We start from the raw sequence: 24,481 nt of genomic DNA on the forward strand, positions 1-24,481 counted from the left end.
CACTTCACAATAACAGCAGTTACAGTTGAACGGGACAGCTCTAACAGGGCAAAACTGACTTGTTGGAAAGGCTCTTCAGTAAGGCCATTCTACTGCCAATGTTTGTCTCTGGAGATTCTATGGCTGTGTGCTTGATTTTATACACCTGTCAGCAACAGGTGTAGCTGAAATAGACAAATCCTTCTAATTTGAAGAGGTGTTCACATCATTTTGTATATGTAGTGTTTTTACTTTATTTTTACTGCAACTTTAGGCAAAGCGCAGAATTGTATTCTTGGTAATAAATGTCTAGACAATCTCCATTATGTCCATAGACCTGGAGGCGCAGCATGAACTTCAGGTAGCTAGCAACTAATAGTGAGGTTGACTCCCAAGTAATCAGCATACTAACATTAACACCTTCATTTAGCTGTAAAAATACGGAAACTACTTGTAGATTTACCATCATACAGTGTTCTGAGAATGTCCTAAAAAAGTCCCTGGGACATCCCTGGAACAATAATGTAACTAGACAAAACCTGGAGGGGACCATAACTTTACATTTTATTTAATTTCTGTCATACCTTTTTAAGTAAAGTATTCTAAATTACATTTGACATCTCAGCTTTCACATGTGCTCAAATGTTGTCACATGTATAGTGTTATGGTACAGTATCACATTCCTCATGTTGTCACATTTATTTCACATGAGATCGTGTTTTCACATGTCATGTGTAGTTTCGTGTTCTCACATGTTGACATTTTGCATCCACATGTTGTCACATTTATTTCACATTCATTTAATGTGTGAGATCATGTACTCATGTGCTTACATGTCACATGTTGCTTCACGTGTATTCACATGTTATCACATTAAATCACATCTGATCACTGAAATGCATCTGTTTTTTTTGTAAGGATCACTGATGTAATGGACAGGTCGTAGACATTCAGTGAATAAAGAAATTCAGTGTTAACATGAAACTGACAAAGGTGAAGACCATTAATAAAAAGCCAACTTTCCCTTACTTGACTACGCAACGGATCACCTACATTGTGTCACACAAGGTGGCTCTCTCTACACATCGGAAGTGCTAAACTCAAATTGAATTGTTTCACAATACCTAGCAGTTAAACAGAACGGTCTTCATAATAGAGGAGAATTAATATTAGAGGGCGTATCCATCTGTGCGGAGGCTGATATATCAAGGGTAAGAGAGCGCGGAGGGAGGGTCTTCGTTTGGTTGGTAGGAACAGGCACACTGTAAACAACCACTCGGTGAAGTAGCCCACTCAAACTACATCAAGGCGAAGCCAGCATTTTTTAAGTCGCTGTCTATCCAGTGTAGTCTATACTCGTGCGGCAGAGACAGCCCAGGTAAAGACATAACATATCAAACAGACACTGAAGCCGAAAGTGGATTGCAGCTGTACTTTCAGTATAGATGTCACACAGCGGATATATAAGGTGAGATTGAGATGATATTGTTGACGTGCATATTGTATGGTATGCTTTATTGTTTGAGTTGTCTAAACAATATAAACTTATTTATTGGATAAGGCTACAAATGTTCAGTAACATACACTGTCTGCAGCTTGCTACCCTCGTTAGCTTGGTGCTTTATCCTTTCTCTGATAATAATGTTACAGGAAACGTTAAACATGTGTTATGACACCGATTGCTGCAATAACACATTGATTGCCCCTTTATATTTTAAAATCAGTTAGCCTACACATCAAGCTTCAGTTTGGTTGACAAATAAGTGTATCATGCAATGCATTGATGGGGAGGTCAAAATTCCAATATATCACGTTTTTTTTTAGAAAGCTAATTGGTATTTCAAAATGTCTACCCTGTTAATAGTGTTATGTAAAAACTGTGTTACAGTCTTTTTGTAGTTGCTTCTATTTGACTTCAGAGCCCAATCTGCTCCCTGATATGGAGAGAGAACAGAGAAAGATAGACAGACCATGACATAATAGGAAGGTTTTGCATTGTCTCCAGTCCATCGCATGATTTGCCTATTGCTTGTGGGCCTAGGATATAGAGTAGGGCCTAGTCTGATTTAATCAGGCTGTAATACACAATTAATTGGTATATATCTACAGCCTGAAACGAATGCCTGCAAATTCGTGTAAATGTTCCTTACAAGCCAGAATGTTGAATACAATTAAATGTAAACTTACTCTACTGGTTGTCTGTGCGGTATGTCCTTCAGCTGCTTGAAATTTGAGACAAAATATCTACAGGAAAATATAGTTGTTTACCCAACATTTTAGAGAGCCTGTAGGTATGTAGTTCGTTTTGGCACCTAGGTTAATTTTGTTTTATATTAGATATTTAGTTTTCTCTCGTCAATAGCTATTGAACCAAGCATGCCATGACAGTGACATCCGAATATTGCTGTATATACCAATTTATTCAAGTTTTAATGTTATGTGCACATGTACATTGAAATGCCTTCCTTGCAAGATCTAAACCCAACAATGCAGTATTTCATATCAATGTAGTGCTAAATATAACATAAGGTAGAACAAGAACACACAAGATATCAAAATAATAAATAAGAACATGAGAAAGTAAGAAGCTATATACAGTACAGGGTCAGTTCCAATACCACTATCCTGATCACTAGGCATCAGGATTCATGATAAATAGAGTAACAGCAGCGTATGTGTGCAGAGTCAGTATAAATGTGTGAGAAAATTGTGTGTGTGTGTGTGTTGGAGTGTCAGTGTGCTTGAGTGTATAGAGACAGTGTAAAAAACAAATACAAAGAACAACTCAGTGCATGTAGCCATTTGGTTGCTATTTTGCAGACTTATGGCTTGGAGATAGAAGCTGTTACGGAGCCTGTTGGTGTCAGACTTGATGCACCGGTTACTGCTTGCTGAGTTGAAGCAGAAAGAACAGGCTATGGCTTGGGTGGCTGGAGTCATTAACAATTTTCCAGGCCATCCTTTCACACCATCTGATATACAGGTGCTGGATGGCAGAGAGCTCCGTCCCAGTGATATACTGGGCTGTCTGCACCACCCTCTGTAGTACCATGCGATCGAGGGCAGTGCTGTTGCCATACCAAGCAATGATGCATCCAGTTAAGATGCTCTCAGTGGTGCAGCTGTATAACTTTTTGAGGATTTGAAGGCCCATGCCAAACCTATCCAACTCCTGAGGGCGAAGAGGTGCTGTTGCACCTTCACAACTGTGCATTTGTGTGTGGACCAATTTAAGTCCTTAGTGATTTGGACACAGAGGGACTTAAATCCTTAATTGTGTATTACAGCCTGATTAATCAGGCTAGATAAAGAGCTTATTCTGTAGACAGCAATTCAGGCTTTGATGGTGGATGTATGATATTGACCCTTTCAACATGTACATGTTTCATAATTCTATCTAGTTTTTTGGGGGGCAAAATAGCCCAATAATGTATTTTCAGGAATGTTGGCAAGTTTACCAAAAGTCATAGTAGAGAGAATTATTTATTTCAGCTTTTATTTCTTTCATCACATTCCCAGCAGGTCAGAAGTTTACATACACTCAATTAGTATTTGGTAGCATTGCCTTTAAATGGTTTAACTTGGGTCAAATGTTTTGGCCCATTCCTCCTGACAGAGCTGGTGTAACTGAGTCAGATTTGTTGGCCTCCTTGCTAGCACACACTTTTTCAGTTCTGCCCACAACATGTCGGTAGGATTGAGGTCAGGGCTTTGTGATGCCCACTCCAATTCCTTGACTTTGTTGTCCTTAAGCCATTTTGCCACAACTTTGGAAGTATGCTTGGGGTCATTGTCCATTTGGAAGACCCATTTGCGACCAAGCTTTAACTTCCTGACTGATGTCTTGAGATGTTGCTTCAATATATCCACAAAATTTCCCGACCTCATGATGCCATCTTTTTGTGAAGTGCATCAGTCCCTCCTGCAGCAAAGCACCCTCACAACATGATGCTGCCACCCCCGTGCTTCACGGTTGGAATGGTGTTCTTCGGCTTGCAAGCGTACCCCTTTATCCTCCAAACATAATGATGGTCATTATGGCCAAACAGTTCTATTTTGCTTCACCAGACCAGAGGACATTTCTCCAAAAAGTATGATCTTTGTCTCCATGTGCAGTTCCAAACTGTTGTCAGGCTTTTTTATTGCGGTTTTGGAGCAGTGGCTTCTTCCTTGCTGAGGAGCGTTTCAGGTTATGTCGATACAGGCCTCGTTTGAATGTGGATACAGATACTGTTGTACCTGTTTCCTCCAGCACAAGGTCCTTTGCTGTTGTTCGCACAAAAGCACATGAATCTCTAAGAGACAGAATGCATCTCCTTCCTGAGTGGTATGACGGCTGCGTGGTCCCATGGTGTTTATACTTGCGTATTATTCTTTGTACAGATGAATGTGGTACCTTCAGGCATTTGGAAATTGCTCCCAAGGATGAACCAGACTTGTGAAGGTCCACAATTCTTTTTATGAGGTCTTGGCTGATTTCTTTTGATTTTCCCATGATGTCAAGCAAAGAGGCACTAAGTTTGAAGGTAGGCCTTGAAATACATCCACAGGTACACCTCCAATTGACTCATGATGTCAATTAGCCTATCAGAAGCTTCCAAAGTCATGACATAATTTTCTGGTGTTTTCCAAGCTGTTTAAAGGCACAGTCAACATCTTGTATGTACACTTTTGACCCACTGGAATTGTAATACAGTGAATTATAAGTGAAATCATCTGTCTGTTAACAATTGTTGGAAAAATGACTTGTGTCATAACCGACTTGCCAAAACTATAGTTTGTTAATTAACAAGAAATTTGTGGAGTGGTTGAGAAACAAGCTTTAATTACTCCAAACGAAGCGTATGTAAACTTCCGACTGTATATGTGCATATTTACCTCAATTACCTAGTACCCCTGCATATCGACTTGGTACTGGTACCTCGTGTATATAGCCAAGTTATTTTTACTTTTTGTTTAATTATTCCTTTTTAAATGTTTCTTTTTCTTCTATTTTTTTTCTTTGCATTTCACTGTTAGTCTACACCTGTTTTTTATTAAGCATGTGACAAGTAACATTTGAATTGATAATTTCACAAATGCAAAATATAGACTTACTGTACACGTTTATCCGGCTTTATCACAGTTGCAGGCAACAGTATTTTTCAGTTAGCACACATTTCTGGCGACCTTCTTCTGTTACACACAGGTGTTCGGATTATGCTAGATAACTAATTAGCACAGGTGGTCGCCTCTGTCTTCCGTAAACAGGAGCTGTAACATGGAGATATGGCCGTGTGGGAACACTAACCATATAAAGGTGTGTAGTAATTTAACCTTTTATTTTTTTGAAAATGATTTCTTGCTGATATGAAAGATAAGGACCTTATGCTTCCAATACCGTATGGCAAGCAAAGCGTGTTCACTTGCAGAATGAGCGTCGGGGCTCTTAACAAAAGTCCCCTCGGCTTAAGGCAGTTAGCGTATATGAATGGGGTCGGTGGCAAAGAGCTTTGATAAGATAATACTGAATATTTGAAAGTCTGTTTTAACAGTAAAGGATACTAATACAATATGTAAATAAGAACCATTGATGGCATTGACTTGTAAGCATAATCAGAAATGACAAGGATAGCAAAACAAGATATTGTTTTCAAAACCGGATGTTTTAGAGAACCACACATAGCAGAGATACAACATTTGGGGGGAGATTTTCAGTTTCAACATTTCTTTAGCCCCATCCCTCAGCAGTTTACCAAAACAAGAGTTGGAGGTGTCCACTTTGCCCTTTGTTCCCAAACCCCTACTTTCTTTAGATAAATATATGGATACTATCCATTGGATAGTTATGTTTCTTAACTGTGTTGACAAGTATTTTCCAATACAAATTAAAAGGCTGGAAGGTAAGAACGCTGGAGGTCTGTATCATTTTAGGTTCACAAAGGTGGGCATGGCACTTTGGTCGATATTTTTGCATACACAGTAGCTGAGGAGTGATGTCAGTGGGAGTATTAAAAATAAATTAAAAAATACACATTTCTCCAGTATAAATAGAGCAGTGATTGACACCCAGTCTTATTTAATCAATGCGTTGGTGGGAGGACATATGACAAAGAATACCAATTAAATTTAGGTTTCAGAATGAATATGCCTCTGTTGATTTTACAGTTGGATAATCTTCAATGCCAGGGCTTTCATCATCTCTTTCATACATCCTTCTATATTCACACCCTTCAGGTGTTTGTCTAACATCTCCTGGGAACCTTCCTCCCTTTCTCTCCTCCTCCTGTTCTTAATAGACTTTCTACCCAACTCTCTCTTTCTCACCACCTCTCTTCATATCTCCCTCTCTCTCTGTGTCTCTCGGTCTCTCCCCCCTCTCTCTACCCCCCCCCCTCTCGATCTCTCCCCCTCTGTGTCTCTCGGTCTCTCCCCTCCCTCTCTCTATCTCTACCTCTCTCTCTCTCCCTGTCCCATTTTCCAAAACTGCTCCACCACCTCCACTGTTCCCTTCATTAATTTCTCCTTTCCCAAGATGGCTTTCTCAGTACCTCTCCTCCTCCTCCTCCTTTTCTCCTCTCTTCCCTCCATTTGCATCCTGGCGCTACGCTCCACGCGTCTGGCTGGAGTCAGATGGCTAATTGTGTCCCATCTGTTGGGAGAGGTCTGTGCTAAATCCATGCTAAGGCCCTATTCTGAGATGAAGGATTCTCTGAGGAGCGGAGTGGCGAAACAGATTTCTACTTTTCAATTCATATTACCTCCTTGCCTTACCTTTCGTTGTGGCTGGCAACATCACATTCTTGGTCCACAGCTCAAATTGACTGTAAATATCACAGTAGCCACTAAGCCACAGTAAGAACAAACTATTTAACAATCCTATCAACTTTTCTTCTAAAACATGTTACAGTGGTTAATAATGCAACAATTCACAAGCATGTGCAGACAATTAAAGGGTATATTTTCTAATCTTTACACATTAAATTAGCAAACAATACACAGCTAAATCCTGCTAGCTAGCTAACTAACTCTATGCTTAATGATCTAGTAACGTTTACCCCCCCCATATGAATGACACTGTTTGCATACAGTGTCATTCATACTATAATATAGGCTACACAACTAGGTAACGTTAGCTAGCTAAAAAAAATAATTTCTGCATCCTCACATAAACGTTGTGGCTGTAGCTTAATGCTAATGTTCAGCTGAACCATAGCTGGAAAGGAGAGCTCTTAGGCTTACACTGGCTACAGTATTAAAGTTACCTTAGAACAAACCAGGCTTAATTTTATCAATATCATGGAAGTCATTACAGGGCTGGACATTAACTTTGTCCTTTGGACAAGTAAGACTGATTATTTATTTTTTTGGTCTGAAAGCTCAAGTCAATTATCCCCCTAAAATGAATGGTCTGTACACCGTGGGCCAAAAAAGGTGACTGAAAATTGTCTTTTGGATGCAAGGAACCACTGCACAAAATACATTTAATTATTATCACTGGTATTGACAATGGAAGGCTGCCGGTCTCTGATTCCTGTATTATATCTCCTGCCATTGTGGCTTTGAGCAATGCACTTGGGGAAAACCATCCACGCCGCGGACACCAACACCTTCTTCGCCCGCTTTGAGGATAACACAGTGCCCCCGACGCGGCCCGTTACCATGGACTGTGAGCTCTCCTTCTCGGTGGCCGACTCGAGTAAGACATTTAAGCGTGTTAATAACACTCTCACTGCTGCCGACCCAGACGGCATCCCTAGCCGCATCCTCAGAGCATGCACAGACCAGCTGGCTGGAGTGTTTACGGACATATTCCCAGTCTGCTGTCCCCACATGGTTCAAGATGGCCACCGTTGTTCCTGTACCCAAGAAAGCAAAGCTAACTGAACTAAATTACTATCACCCATAGCACTCACTTCTGTCATCATGAAGTACTTTGAGTGGCTAGTCAAGGCTCATATCACCTCTACCTTACCTGACACCCTAGACCCACTTAAATTTGCTTACAACCTCAATAGATCCACAGACGATGCAATCACAATAGCACTGCCATATCCCATCTTTACAAGAAGGATACCTATGTAAGAATGGTATTCATTGACTATAGCTCTGTATTCAACAACATAGTATTCCATAGTAGCACCATAGTAGCTCATCATTAAAACAAATCAATCAAATCAAATTTTATTTGTCACATACACATGGTTAGCAGATGTTAATGCGAGTGTAGCGAAATGCTTGTGCTTCTAGTTCCGACAATGCAGTAATAACCAACAAGTAATCTAACTAACAATTCCTAAACTACTGTCTTATACACAGTCTAAGGGGATAAAGAATATGTACATATGGATATATGAATGAGTGATGGTACAGAGCAGCATAGGCAAGATACAGTAGATGGTATCGAGTACAGTATATACATATGAGATGAGTATGTAAACAAAGTGGCATAGTTAAAGTGGCTAGTGATACATGTATTACATAAGGATGCAGTCGATGAGATAGAGTACAGTATATACGTATGCATATGAGATGAATAATGTAGGGTAAGTAACATTATATAAGGTAGCATTGTTTAAAGTGGCTAGTGATATATTTACATCATTTCCCATTATTAAAGTGGCTGGAGTTGAGTCAGTGTCAGTGTGTTGGCAGCAGCCACTCACTGTTAGTGGTGGCTGTTTAACAGTCTGATGGCCTTGAGATAGAAGCTGTTTTTCAGTCTCTCGGTCCCAGCTTTGATGCACCTGTACTGACCTCGCCTTCTGGATGATAGCGGGGTGAACAGGCAGTGGCTCGGGTGGTTGATGTCCTTGATGATCTTTATGGCCTTCCTGTAACATCGGGTGGTGTAGGTGTCCTGGAGGGCAGGTAGTTTGCCCCCGGTGATGCGTTGTGCAGACCTCACTACCCTCTGGAGAGCCTTACGGTTGTGGGCGGAGCAGTTGCCGTACCAGGCGGTGATACAGCCCGCCAGGATGCTCTCGATTGTGCATCTGTAGAAGTTTGTGAGTGCTTTTGGTGACAAGCCGAATTTCTTCAGCCTCCTGAGGTTGAAGAGGCGCTGCTGCGCCTTCTTCACGATGCTGTCTGTGTGAGTGGACCAATTCAGTTTGTCTGTGATGTGTATGCCAAGGAACTTAAAACTTGCTACCCTCTCCACTACTGTTCCATCGATGTGGATAGGGGGGTGTTTTCTCTGCTGTTTCCTGAAGTCCACAATCATCTCCTTAGTTTTGTTGACGTTGAGTGTGAGGTTATTTTCCTGACACCACACTCCGAGGGCCCTCACCTCCTCCCTGTAGGCCGTCTCGTCGTTGTTGGTAATCAAGCCTACCACTGTTGTGTCGTCCGCAAACTTGATGATTGAGTTGGAGGCGTGCGTGGCCACGCAGTCGTGGGTGAACAGGGAGTACAGGAGAGGGCTCAGAACGCACCCTTGTGGGGCCCCAGTGTTGAGGATCAGCGGGGAGGAGATGTTGTTGCCTACCCTCACCACCTGGGGGCTGCCCGTCAGGAAGTCCAGTAACCAGTTGCACAGGGCGGGGTCGAGACCCAGGGTCTCGAGCTTGATGACGAGCTTGGAGGGTACTATGGTGTTGAATGCCGAGCTGTAGTCGATGAACAGCATTCTCACATAGGTATTCCTCTTGTCCAGATGGGTTAGGGCAGTGTGCAGTGTGGTTGAGATTGCATCGTCTGTGGACCTATTTGGGCGGTAAGCAAATTGGAGTGGGTCTAGGTTGTCAGGTAGGGTGGAGGTGATATGGTCCTTGACTAGTCTCTCAAAACACTTCATGATGACGGAAGTGAGTGCTACGGGGCGGTAGTCGTTTAGCTCAGTTACCTTAGCTTTCTTGGGAACAGGAACAATGGTGGCCCTCTTGAAGCATGTGGGAACAGCAGACTGGTATAGGGATTGATTGAATATATCCGTAAACACACCGGACAGCTGGTCTGCGCATGCTCTGAGGGCGCGGCTGGGGATGCCGTCTGGGCCTTCAGCCTTGCGAGGGTTAACACGTTTAAATGTCTTACTCACCTCGGCTGCAGTGAAGGAGAGACCGCATGTTTTCGTTGCAGGCCGTGTCAGTGGCACTGTATTGTCCTCAAAGCGGGCAAAAAAGTTATTTAGTCTGCCTGTGAGCAAAACATCCTGGTCCGTGACTGGGCTGGATTTCTTCCTATAGTCCGTGATTGACTGTAGACCCTGCCACATGCCTCTTGTGTCTGAGCCGTTGAATTGAGATTCTACTTTGTCTCTGTACTGACGCTTAGCTTGTTTGATAGCCTTGCGGAGGGAATAGCTGCACTGTTTGTATTCGGTCATGTTACCAGACACCTTGCCCTGATTAAAAGCAGTGGTTCGCGCTTTCAGTTTCACACGAATGCTGCCATCAATCCACGGTTTCTGGTTAGGGAATGTTTTAATCGTTGCTATGGGAACGACATCTTCAACGCACGTTCTAATGAACTCGCACACCGAATCAGCGCATTCGTCAATGTTGTTATCTGACGCAATACGAAACATATTCCAGTCCACGTGATGGAAGCAGTCTTGGAGTGTGGAGTCAGCTTGGTCGGACCAGCGTTGGACAGACCTCAGCGTGGGAGCCTCTAGTTTTAGTTTCTGTCTGTAGGCAGGGATCAACAAAATGGAGTCGTGGTCAGCTTTTCCGAAAGGGGGGCGGGGCAGGGACTTATATGCTTCGCGGAAGTTAGAGTAACAATGATCCAAGGTTTTTCCACCCCTGGTTGCGCAATCGATATGCTGATAAAATTTAGGGAGTCTTGTTTTCAGATTAGCCTTGTTAAAATCCCCAGCTACAATGAATGCAGCCTCCGGATAAATGGTTTCCAGTTTGCAAAGAGTTAAATAAAGTTAGGTCAGAGCCATCGATGTGTCTGCTTGGGGGGGGATATATACGGCTGTGATTATAATCGAAGAGAATTCTCTTGGTAGATAATGCGGTCTACATTTGATTGTGAGGAATTCTAAATCAGGTGAACAGAAGGATTTGAGTTCCTGTATGTTTCTTTCATCACACCATGTCTCGTTAGCCATAAGGCATACGCCCCCGCCCCTCTTCTTACCAGAAAGGTGTCTGTTTCTGTCGGCGCGATGCGTGGAGAAACCCGTTGGCTGCACCGCTTCGGATAGCGTCTCTCCAGTGAGCCATGTTTCCGTGAAGCACAGAACGTTACAGTCTCTGATGTCCCTCTGGAATGCTACCCTTGCTCGGATTTCATCAACCTTGTTGTCAAGAGACTGGACATTGGCAAGAAGAATGCTAGGGAGTGGTGCACGGTGTGCCCGTCTCCGGAGTATGACCAGAAGACCGCCTCGTTTCCCTCCCTCGTTTTTTTTGGGTCGCTGCATGCGATCCATTCCGTTGTCCTGTTTGTAAGGCAGAACACAGGATCCGCGTCGCGAAAAACATATTCTTGGTCGTACTGATGGTGAGTTGACGCTGATCTTATATTCAGTAGTTCTTCTCGACTGTATGTAATGAAACCTAAGATGACCTGGGGTACTAATGTAAGTAAATAAATAACACGTAAAAAAAACAAAAAACTGCATAGTTTCCTAGGAACGCGAAGCGAGGCGGCCATCTCTGTCGGCGCCGGAAGTAGGCTTGAGGCCCTGGGTCTGAACCCCGCCCTGTGCAACTGGATCCTGGACGTCCTGACGGGCCGCCCCCCAGGTGGTGAAGGTAGGAAACAACAGCTCCACTTCGCTGATCCTCAACAGTGGTGCCCCACAAGGGTGTGTGCTCAGCCCCTCCTATACTCTCTGTTCACTTATGACCGCATGGCCATGCACGCCTCTAACTCAATCATCAAGTTTGCAGACGACACAACAGTAGTAGGCCTGATTACCAACAATGACAAGACAGCCTACAGGGAGGAGGTGAGGGCCCTGGGTGTGTGGTGCCAGGAAAATGACTTCACTCTACGTCAACAAAACAAAGGAGCTGATTGTGGACTTAAGGAAACAGTAGAGGGAGCACCCCCTCATTCACATCGACTGGACCGCAGTGGAGATGGTGGAAAGCTTCAAGTATTTCAGCGTACACATCACTGACAAACTGAAATGGTCCACCCACACAGATAGTGTGATGAAGAAGGTGCAACAGCACCTCTTCAACCTTAGGCTGAAGAAATTTGGCTTGGCACCTAAAACCCTCATAAACTTCTACAGATGCACAATTGAGAGCATCCTGTCGAGCTGTATCTCCTCCCGGTACAGCAACTACATGCCCGCAACCGCAGGGCTCTCCAGAGGGTGGTGCGGTCTGCACAACGCATCATCGGGTGCAAACTACCTGCCCTCCAGGACACCTACAGTGCCCGATGTGACCGGTAGGCCAAAAGGATCAGGGACAACAACCACCCGAGCCACTGCCTTTTCACCCTGCTATCATCCAGAAGGCGAGGTCAGTACAGGTGCATCAAAGCTGGCACCGAGAGACTGAAATACAGCTTCTATCTCAAGGCCAACAGACTGTTAAATTGCATTCACTAGCACATTAGAGGCTGCGGCCCTATATACATAGACTTGAAATCACTGGCCAATTTAATAATGCAACACTAGTCACTTTAATAATGTTTACATATTTTGCATTACCCATCTCATATGTGTATATACTGTATTCTATTGTACTGCATTTTAGTCTATGCCGCGCTGACATTTCGTGTCCAAATATTTATATATTCCTAATTTCATTCCTTTACTTAAATTTGTGTGTGTTGAGTGTATTGCTGTGAAATGGTTAGATATTGCTGCACTCTTGGAGCTGGAAACACAAGCATTTCACAACACCCGCAATAACATATACTTAACACGTGTATGGGATTTTGATATCCCCCCACAAAGTAAAATACTGCACTGAAGGATACTGTATAAAACACATGTGGTCTGCCAACCATCCATCTGGAGAGCTACTGTGTGTGCTGGCTCTTGACTCAACCTTAATCAAACACACCAGAGTCATCGTATCAAGGTCCTGTTGAGCAGTTGATTTCTGGGGTGTTTGAGCAGGGCTGGGGAAGAAGCCTGCACACCCAGTAGCTCTCCTGGAATCTCCTGGATAATGGTTGGCCACCCTGCAACATTACAATTCCCACCAAATACTTTTTAAGTCTGTTATTAAATAATTCCCTCACTCAATGAACCAGGGATCAAGTGGCTAACGTGGGCGAGGTAGCTAACGAAGATGTTTATCTATATTTAAGTCTCGAATATTCAGTGTTCCGGCCAGGGAGATATTGACAGTATAGACAATAGGCTACTTGTCAATTAGGCTATTCTAATATATATTTTTGTATTACTTTGTCAGAATTACATAGCCACTATTGAATAGAGGAGAATCCTAACCAATTTTGAGCACTTGGGAGACTGTTTTACAACTGGAGTATGCAGCATTGGTTTCATCAACTGCACACCTGCATCAACTGTTTGTCGGCCATTTGTGGTTATAGTCTACACGAGTGCCGGTGGAAAGTTATTTTAGGACATCAGACATGACAAGAACATTAATACATGCTAATAGCTAAATAGTTAACCATCCAAACTACACTATGTTTTGAATTGGCTAACTCGTTAGTCTGTTTTAGGCTTTATCATTATTGTACCTGCTCGCTCTCTCTCTCCTCTGGCAATGGCCCATTGGCACACATGCAGGTGAGCTATACTGCAACTGAGCAAATAACCCATGAACTAGCAATGAATATCAACAAATGTGCACAGGCAGCTAGGTTCACTTTGGTCTCAAAAATGCATCTTGCGTCTTGCATGATTGAAAGACCGCTCGTGCCTGTCAATGAAAGCCATCAATAATTATACTCCTATGTGCTGTGAGATCTGTCAATGCAGGCCTACAATTATACTCCAGTGCACTCTGCAGAGATTGGGAGGTAAGTGCATAACACATCGTATCCGATGGACACTTTGGCCGTGTCTAGATTTGACAGTTCATATATTTCTGTATTGTGATAATGGAGTTCTGATCATGGACTTCCGAACACATCATGAATCTACATTTATATTTAAATATGTCCACTATTTCCATGTTGTGTCCATTCCCGATCTATATTCAAGTGCCAGTATGCATTCTACAAACTGTGGAATAGGCAGCATATGATAATAACATAACAACTGATGGCAGTAGCTAACTACTGTAGCTAAGTAGCCAGCTAACCGCTGTAGCTAGCCACCGAGTTAGCAAGCAACACTAAAGGGATTGCAAATAAGTCTCTCGTAATTTATTTAAAAATATTAGCTAGCTGGCTAGCATTTATGAGGCCGGGCAAACACGTTCCCCACACTCTAGAAATGTATTTCCTCCAACGTTATAATGAAAAGGTGCCTCTAGGGCACAAAATACATGTTTTCTGGAGACTTGTGGGAGGAATGCTGATGACGTTGCCCACTATGCGATTTTGGTAGCCGGATTGCGTCCAGACTGTGGAGGAATCTTCAAAAAATGACAGATCTGAACAGAATCCGACCACAAAGCGGCTTTTGTGCGTCTTGACCCGTCTTGTCAATGAGCTCTTCGTATTCTGATAGCAGAAGTCGCATGTAATGTCAAGTGTAGATGACCTTTGATACAATTCTGATTGGAGTAGCCTAATTGTCTGATATTGGGATCTTTCATAATGTTTTTTTACATGTCCATTCAAACAACTTAATCCCTTAATCTATAATCTGCTTGTCCGGCAATTATTTTTACTTGCCCTGGGCAAGTGGACAAGCTTTAATGTCGAGCCCTGCATCATATGAAGTAAAAGCAAATTGCTATAAAAACATTTGCTGTAAGAGTGCTGGCTCAACAAGATATTTCTGTTTACACTATCCTGCTTGGAGGGGAGCAATTGTTGGACGAGTGTCGTGTGCTACCTCTGTAGGTAGCGGTCAAGACGTGACAAGTTCATAAATTTACATTGCATTATGTGTTCCCGAAGAGACTTTTAGCAAAAATACAAGTGTGAAGACCCTCTCATTTGTGTCAGGATTTTTACCATATTGACTCAGTTCTGCTGGGGGCAATGGCACCATGTTAACCACTTTCAGTGGGCTCAGATTCACAGAAACACATCTTAGTTTTTTTCTAGTTGTTCATGGACTCTTACTTGTGCTGTTAGGCTTGGGATGTGATTGAGACATTCCTGTGGCATTGACTGACTTGACAGAAATGTGCTAAATAATGCTCCCTCCCTCTCCCATTCTGTAATATTTTGTACATGTATCAACGAGTTGTATTGGTAACCTCACTCCTCAGCTTGAAATGCCTCCACCTGCACCATCACGTTCTTGTTAGCGTTGTTGAGGGCAGAAATGCGTGTTTGTGAGACAGAGGACACAAGATGAATCCCAGTGAGTGAGGGAGATACAGTATACTGTTAATCAAGCAACAGAGCCCCATTACATAAGGATTGGGCTGAAGTGCAGACAGATTTACATTTACATTTAAGTCATTTAGCAGACGCTCTTATCCAGAGCGACTTACAAATTGGTGCTTTCACCTTATGACATCCAGTGGAACAGCCACTTTACAATAGTGCATCTAGGTCTTTTAAGGGGGGAGAAGGATTACTTTATCCTATCCTAGGTATTCCTTAAAGAGGTGGGGTTTCAGGTGTCTCCGGAAGGTGGTGATTGACTCCGCTGTCCTGGCGTCGTGAGGGAGTTTGTTCCACCATTGGGGGGCCAGAGCAGCGAACAGTTTTGACTGGGCTGAGCGGGAACTGTACTTCCTCAGTGGTAGGGAGGCGAGCAGGCCAGAGGTGGATGAACGCAGTGCCCTTGTTTGGGTGTAGGGCCTGATCAGAGCCTGGAGGTAGTGAGGTGCCGTTCCCCTCACAGCTCCGTAGGCAAGCACCATGGTCTTGTAGCGGATGCGAGCTTCAACTGGAAGCCAGTGGAGAGAGCGGAGGAGCGGGGTGACGTGAGAGAACTTGGGAAGGTTGAACACCAGACGGGCTGCGGCGTTCTGGATGAGTTGTAGGGGTTTAATGGCACAGGCAGGGAGCCCAGCCAACAGCGAGTTGCAGTAATCCAGACGGGAGATGACAAGTGCCTGGATTAGGACCTGCGCCGCTTCCTGTGTGAGGCAGGGTCGTACTCTGCGGATGTTGTAGAGCATGAACCTACAGGAACGGGCCACCGCCTTGATGTTATTTGAGAACGACAGGGTGTTGTCCAGGATCACGCCAAGGTTCTTAGCGCTCTGGGACGAGGACACAATGGAGTTGTCAACCGTGATGGCGAGATCATGGAACGGGCAGTCCTTCCCCGGGAGGAAGAGCAGCTCCGTCTTGCCGAGGTTCAGCTTGAGGTGATGATCCGTCATCCACACTGATATGTCTGCCAGACATGCAGAGATGCGATTCGCCACCTGGTCGTCAGAAGGGGGAAAGGAGAAGATTAATTGTGTGTCGTCTGCATAGCAATGATAGGAGAGACCATGTGAGGTTATGACAGAGCCAAGTGACTTGGTGTATAGCGAGAATAGGAGAGGGCCTAGAACAGAGCCCTGGGGGACACCAGTGGTGAGAGCACGTGGTGAGGAGACGGATTCTCGCCACGCCACCTGGTAGGAGCGACCTGTCAGGTAGGACGCAATCCAAGCGTGGGCCGCGCCGGAGATGCCCAACTCGGAGAGGGTGGAGAGGAGGATCTGATGGTTCACAGTATCGAAGGCAGCCGATAGGTCTAGAAGGATGAGAGCAGAGGAGAGAGAGTTAGCTTTAGCAGTGCGGAGCGCCTCCGTGATACAGAGAAGAGCAGTCTCAGTTGAATGACTAGTCTTGAAACCTGACTGATTTGGATCAAGAAGGTCATTCTGAGAGAGATAGCGGGAGAGCTGGCCAAGGACGGCACGTTCAAGAGTTTTGGAGAGAAAAGAAAGAAGGGATACTGGTCTGTAGTTGTTGACATCGGAGGGATCGAGTGTAGGTTTTTTCAGAAGGGGTGCAACTCTCGCTCTCTTGAAGACGGGAGGGACGTAGCCAGCGGTCAGGGATGAGTTGATGAGCGAGGTGAGGTAAGGGAGAAGGTCACCGGAGATGGTCTGGAGAAGAGAGGAGGGGATAGGGTCAAGCGGGCAGGTTGTTGGGCGGCCGGCCGTCACAAGACGTGAGATGTCATCTGGAGAGAGAGGGGAGAAAGAGGTCAGAGCACAGGGTAGGGCAGTGTGAGCAGAACCAGCGGTGTCGTTTGACTTAGCAAACGAGGATCGGATGTCGTCGACCTTCTTTTCAAAATGGTTGACGAAGTCATCTGCAGAGAGGGAGGAGGGGGGAGGGGGAGGAGGATTCAAGAGGGAGGAGAAGGTGGCAAAGAGCTTCCTAGGGTTAGAGGCAGATGCTTGGAATTTAGAGTGGTAGAAAGTGGCTTTAGCAGCAGAGACAGAGGAGGAAAATGTAGAGAGGAGGGAGTGAAAGGATGCCAGGTCTGCAGGGAGGCGAGTTTTCCTCCATTTCCGCTCGGCTGCCCGGAGCCCTGTTCTGTGAGCTCGCAATGAGTCGTCGAGCCACGGAGCGGGAGGGGAGGACCGAGCCGGCCTGGAGGATAGGGGACATAGAGAGTCAAAGGATGCAGAAAGGGAGGAGAGGAGGGTTGAGGAGGCAGAATCAGGAGATAGGTTGGAGAAGGTTTGAGCAGAGGGAAGAGATGATAGGATGGAAGAGGAGAGAGTAGCGGGGAGAGAGAGCGAAGGTTGGGACGGCGCGATACCATCCGAGTAGGGGCAGTGTGGGAAGTGTTGGATGAGAGCGAGAGGGAAAAGGATACAAGGTAGTGGTCGGAGACTTGGAGGGGAGTTGCAGTGAGGTTAGTGGAGGAACAGCATCTAGTAAAGATGAGGTCGAGCGTATTGCCTGCCTTGTGAGTAGGGGGAAGGTGAGAGGGTGAGGTCAAAAGAGGAGAGGAGTGGAAAGAAGGAGGCAGAGAGGAATGAGTCAAAGGTAGACGTGGGGAGGTTAAAGTCGCCCAGAACTGTGAGAGGTGAGCCGTCCTCAGGAAAGGAGCTTATCAAGGCATCAAGCTCATTGATGAACTCTCCGAGGGAACCTGGAGGGCGATAAATGATAAGGATGTTAAGCTTGAAAGGGCTGGTAACTGTGACAGCATGGAATTCAAAGGAGGCGATAGACAGATGGGTAAGGGGAGAAAGAGAGAATGACCACTTGGGAGAGATGAGGATCCCGGTGCCACCACCCCGCTGACCAGAAGCTCTCGGGGTGTGCGAGAGCACGTGGGCGGACGAAGAGAGAGCAGTAGGAGTAGCGGTGTTGTCTGTGGTGATCCATGTTTCCGTCAGAGCCAAGAAGTCGAGGGACTGGAGGGAGACATAGGCTGAGATGAACTCTGCCTTGTTGGCCGCAGATCGGCAGTTCCAGAGGCTACCGGAGACCTGGAACTCCACGTGGGTCGTGCGCGCTGGGACCACCAGATTAGGGTGGCTGCGGCCATGCGGTGTGGAGCGTTTGTATGGTCTGTGCAGAGAGGAGAGAACAGGGATAGACAGACACATAGTTGACAGGCTAGAGAAGAGGCTACGCTAATGCAGAGGAGATTGGAATGACAAGTGGACTACACGTCTCGAATGTTCAGAAAGTTAAGCTTACGTAGCAAGAATCTAATTGACTAAAATGATCAAGTCTTCACTCTTTCTCTCTCTCACGTCTTCTCAAATTCAAGCTGCTTTATTGGCATGAAAAACATTGCGTCAATATTGCCAAAGGAAAACTGTATACAATATACATGGTAAAAAATAATGAAGAATTATAATATAAAAATAATACAAATAACAGTAACAGTCAATAGTAGAAATATAATAAATATGAAAAGGCTAAACATGAAAAATGAAACTACAACTAACTTAACTGTTATCCTCAACATTACATCAGTACTACAACTACAGTCATCATCATCACTATTACTACTACTACTACCATCATCATCATCATTATTCAACTGCTATTTTTACCATCACCCCTACTACCCATACCACTACTATTTGGAATAATGACCACAACAATCATAATAATAATAATACTAATAGTAATAACAATAATACGAATAATTATTATGTTACTGCTTACTATGCCGATGTTATAATTCAGTGTCCCTCAGCCTATGGCAAGGCAAATACATATTTGGTTGGAAGAGGAGCCGTTGCTCCTTCGACCCATGAGTATTTTTAGTTTTTTCTCTGGGTTTAATAAATAAAAATGTGGAATAAATGTAGTAGTTTCTGTGAATAATTCATGTCTTGGTGACAAATATTTCTCACAGTAAAGGAGAAAGTGCATCTCTGTTTCTACCTCCCCTCTCGTGTAGTGACCACATACACCCTCCTCTTCGGGTAGCCATGTTTTTTTTTCAGTCTGCCAGTTTCTATTGCCAGTTTGGTGGTCACTCAGCCTGTACTTGGTAAGGATCTGTCTCTGCTTCGTATCTCTGACAGTGTAGAGATAATCGGCCAATTCATATTCTCTGTTGGGGCCAGATAGTAATTTAGTCGGCTTTGGGATTTTGTTTTGTTTTTCGTTGTAAATATTGTTGTAAATATGAGTCCTTTAATTGGTTAATGATTTTGTTTATTTGAGTTCTGGTGTTAGCTTGGTTGGTTAGGTCCAACACCAGCTGACTGAGAGGGCTCGTTTCTGGGCTCAGCTCTTGGGTTTGAAGTGCTTTAAATCGGAGACTTGAATTTGGACTTGAATTTAGTTGTAGACAAAATTGTAATGATCTTTTTTTGTACTTTCATTATCACTAGAAAGCGACCTAATCCTGCACTAAATGCATTAGTTGGGGCAGGGCCTAAACTTTGGTTTTAGAAGTGGGGGGGGACATAATTATTATTATTATATTAGCTTTTTATCAGGTTGGATAAACACTTGAAACAGCCTACCCGACTGCTCGGAGGCATTCACATGGTCCTAAAGCACACCATTTCCTTGCGCAAGCGCTCTCTCTCACTCTTGCATGCTCTCTCTTCCTATATACATTCTTTCTTTCGCTCTCACAATCTCTAACTCTTCCTATATCCCTCCTCTCTCACTCTCATACACTCTCTCTCTCCTCTCTCTTTCTCTCTCCCTCTCTCCCTCTCTCTCTCTCTCTCTCTCTCTCTCTCTCTCTCTCTCTCTCTCTCTCTCTCTCTCTCTCAATCTTTATATATCCCCCTGTCTCTCTCCGCTTTATTGGCATGGAAAACATATGCTTATATTTCCAATGCAAGTAAAATAGATGATAAACAATAAAAATGTACAGTTGTAACTAGTGCGATGAGAGTCGGGAAGCAAGTTCAGTGAGTGTGTGTTTAAAAAAATAAACACAACATAATTAGAAACAAAAACAACGCACAGACATGACACAGAAATAATAACTCCTGGGGAAGGACCCAAAGGGAGTGACATATATAGGGCAGGTAATCAGGGAAGTGATGGAGTCCAGGTGAGTCTGCCGCACAGGTTTGTGTAACGATGGGGACAGGTGTGCGCCATAATGAGCAGCCTGGTGACCTGCAGGAGAGGGAGCACACGTGACAACAGTAAACATTACACTCACAAAATGTACAAAGGAATAGACATTTCAAATGTCATATTATACAGTGTTGTAACAATGTGTAAAGAGTTAAAGTACAAAATAAAATAAATAAACATACAGTGCATTCGAAAAGTATTCAGAACCCTTTACTTTTTTTTGTTACGTTACAGCCTTATTCTAAAATGTATACAAAAAAATTATATTAATCAATCTACACACAATACCTCATAATGACAGCATTTTTGCAAATGAGAAAAAAACCATGAAACATTTCCATAAGTATTCAGACCCTACTTTGAAGCACCTTTGGCAGCAATTACAGCCTCAAGTTTTCTTGGGCACGCCTGTATTTGGGAAGTTTGTCCCATTCTTCTATGCAGATCCTCTCAAGCTCTCTCAGGTTGGATGGGGAGCGTCGCTGCACAGCTATTTCAAAGTCTCTCCAGGGATGTTCGATCGGTTTCAAGGCTGGGCTCTGGCTGGACCACTCAAGGACATTCAGAATCTTGTCCCGATGTCACTCCTTTATTGTCTTGGCTGTGTGCTTAGGGTCCTTGTCCTGTTGGGAGGTGAACTTTTGCCCCAGTCTTTGGTCCTGAGCACTCTGGAGCAGGTTTTCATCAAGGATCTCTCTGTACTTTTCTCCCTTCATCCTTCTCTCGATCATCACAAGTCTCCTGGTCCCTGCCGCTGAAAAACATCCCCACAGCATGATGCTGCCATCAACCTGCTTCAGGGTAGGTCTTAGAGTTTTTAGGTGCCTTTTTGCAAACTCCAAGTGGGCTGTCATGTGTCTTTTACTGAGGAGTGGCTTCCGGCTGGCCACTCTACCAGGCCTGATTTGTGGAGCGTTGCAGATGGTTGTCCTTCTGGAAGATATTCCTATCTCCACAGAGGAACTCTGGAGCGCTGTCAGAGTGGCCATCAGGTTCTTGGTCACCTCCCCGATCAAGGCCCTTGTTCTTCACTGGTTGTCTTGTGGCAACTGGTCACAAATATGGAAGCTGTGATGGCACACTGGTATTTCACCCAATAGATATGGGAGTTTATCAAAGTTGGATTTGTTTTCAAATTTGTTGTGGTTCTATGTAATCTGAGGGAAATATGTGTCTAATATGGTCATATATTTGGCAGGTTAGGAAGTGCAGCTCAGTTTCCACCTCATTTTGTGGGAGAGTGTGCACATAGCCTGTCTTCTCTTAAGAGCCAGGTCTGCCTAGGGTGGTCTCTCAATAGCAAGGCTATACTCCCTGAGTCTATACATAGTCAAAGATTTCCTTCATTTTGGGTCAGTTACAGTGGTCAGGTATTATGCCACTGTGTACTATCTGTTTATGGCCAAATAGCTTTCTATTAAAATAATTATATATATATATATATATATATTCTTTCCAATGTGTAATTATCTTTTTATTTTCTCATGATTTGATTGGGTCTAATTTTGTTGCTGTCCTGGGCCTCTGGTCTGTTTGTGTACAGAGCCCCAGGACCAGCTTGCTTAGGGGACTCTTTTCCAGGTTCATCTCTGTGTAGGTGATGGCTTTGCTATAGAAGGTTTGGGAATCGCTTCCTTTTAGGTGGTTATAGAATTTTAACGACTCTTTTCTGGATTTTGATAATTAGCGGTTATTGACCTATTTTTGCCATGCATGCATTATTTGGTGTTTTATGTTTTACTTGGAGGATATTTCTGCTGATGTCTCAATTTGGTGTTTGTCCCATTTTGTGAATTCTTGGTTGGTGAGTGGACCCCAGACTTCACAACCATAATTGGTAATGGGTTCTATAACTAATTCAATTATTTTTTGCCAGATTCAAATTGGTATGTCGAATGATGTTCCTTTTGATGGCGTAGAAGGCCCTTCTTGCCTTGTCTCTAAGATCGTAAACAGCTTTGTGGAAGTTACCTGTGGCGCTGATATTTAGGCCAAGGTATGTATAGTTTTCGTGTATTCTAAGGCAATGGTGTCTATATGGAATTTTTATTTGTGGTCCTGGCAACAAGATCTTTTTTTGGAACACCATTATTTTTGTCTCACTGAGATTTACTGTCAGGGCACAGGTCTGACAGAATCTGTGGAGACGATCTAGTGCCCTCGCCAATTTGTTGATACGCTATATGACAAATGATGTGGACACCTACTCGTCGAACATCTCATTGCAAAATCATGGGCATCAATATGGAGTTGGTCCCCCCTATGCTGCTATACAGACTCCACTCTTTTGGGAAGGCTTTCCACTAGATGTTGGAACATTGCTGAGGGGATTTGCTTCTATTCAGCTATGAGCATTCGTGAAGTCGGGCACTGGTGTTGGGTGATTAGGCCTTTTTATTTTTATTTTTTTAAAAGAATTTTACCCCCTTTTTTGTCCCCAATTTCGTAGTGTCCAATTGTTGTAGTAGCTCCTATCTTGTCTCATCGCTACAACTCCCGTACGGGCTCGGGAGAGACGAAGGTTGAAAGTCATGCATCCTCCGATACACAACCCAACCTAGCCGCACTGTTTCTTAACACAGCGCGCATCCAACCCGTAAGCCAGCCGCCCCAATGTGTCGGAAGAAAAACTGTGCACCTGGCAACCTTGGTTAGCGTGCACTGCGCCCGGCCCGCCACAGGAGTCGCTGGTGTGCGATGAGACAAGGACATCCCTACCGACTAAGCCCTCCCTAACCCGGACGACGCTAGGCCAATTGTGCGTCGCCCAACGGACCTCCCGGTCGCGGCCGGTTACGACAGAGCCTGGGCGCGAACCCAGGGTCTCTGATGGCACAGCTGGTAACTTCTTCCATTTAAGATTGATGGAGGCCACTGTTTTCTTGGAGACCTTCAATGCTGCATACATTTTTTAGGTATCTTTCCACAGATCTGTGCCTGTCTCAGAGCTCTACAGACAATTAATGGGGTTGATGTGCAGGCCAGTTACACCCCTCCAGCCGATGCTTAGCATTGCGCATGGTGTTCTTAGGCTTGTGTGCAGCTGCTTGGTCATGGAAACCCATTTCATGAAGCTCCCGATGAGCAGTTCTTGTGCTGACGTTGCTTCCATAGGCAGTTTGGAACTCGGTAGTGAGTATTGCAACCGAGGACAGACGATTTTTAAGCGCTATGCGCTTCAGCACTCGGTGGTCCTGTTCTGTGAGCTTGTGTGGCCCAGCACTTCGCTGCGGAGCCGTTGTTGCTCCTAGATATTTGCACTTCACAATAACAGCACTTACAGTTAATTTCTCTAGGGTCTGTGGGACGCTAGCGTCCCACCTGGCCAACATCCAGTGAAATTGCAGAGCACCAATTTCCAAAAGAGAAATACTTATTATAAAAATTCATAAAACATACAAGTGTTAAACATCGGTTTAAAGATTAACTTCTTGTTAATCCAACCGCTGTGTCAGATTTCAAAAAGGCTTTACGGTGAAAGCATAACATTCTGAGAACAGCGCCCAGCTGACAAATCATTACAAACAGTTACCAGCCAAGTAGAGGAGTTACAAAAGTAAAATGAATCACGATAGAATTAATCACTTACCTTTGAAGATCTTCATATGGTTGCACTCACAAGACTCCCATTTACTTAATAAATGTTTGTTTTGTTCGATAAAGTCCCTGTTTATACCCAATAACCTCAGTTTTGTGTCGAGTTTTGTTCAGTAATCCACAGGCTCAAAGGCAGTCACAACAGGCAGACGAAAAATCAGAAAAGCATCATTAAAGTTCATAGAAACATGTCAAACAATGTTTATAATCAATCCTCCGGTTGTTTTTAGTCATAATAATTAATAATATTTCAACCGGGCAATAGCTTCGTAAATAGAAAAGGAAAACAAGAAAGGCGCACTCTCGGTCGTGCGCAGGAAACAACTCTGGGGACTTTCCCAGACCACTCATTCAGAGTGGTCTAACTCCCTCATTTTTCAAAATACAAGCCTGAAACCATTTCTAAAGACGGTTTACATCTAGTGGAAGC

At 44.1% G+C, this 24,481-nt stretch overlaps 1 protein-coding gene across 1 annotated transcript in view; it reads left to right on the top strand.

The window, feature by feature from the left end:
- The first annotated feature begins 1,219 nt into the window (after positions 1-1,219).
- The window catches only part of LOC115130434 (E3 ubiquitin-protein ligase RNF152-like), a 128,876-nt gene continuing 105,614 nt past the window's right edge, over positions 1,220-24,481 (top strand). The window contains exon 1 of the mRNA XM_029661580.2: positions 1,220-1,447. The gene's annotated coding sequence lies outside the window, so the exon portion shown is untranslated. The remainder of the gene's footprint in view (positions 1,448-24,481) is intronic.

Source organism: Oncorhynchus nerka, linkage group LG6 (genome assembly GCF_034236695.1).
Source record: "Oncorhynchus nerka isolate Pitt River linkage group LG6, Oner_Uvic_2.0, whole genome shotgun sequence".
Taxonomy (NCBI): domain Eukaryota; kingdom Metazoa; phylum Chordata; class Actinopteri; order Salmoniformes; family Salmonidae; genus Oncorhynchus; species Oncorhynchus nerka.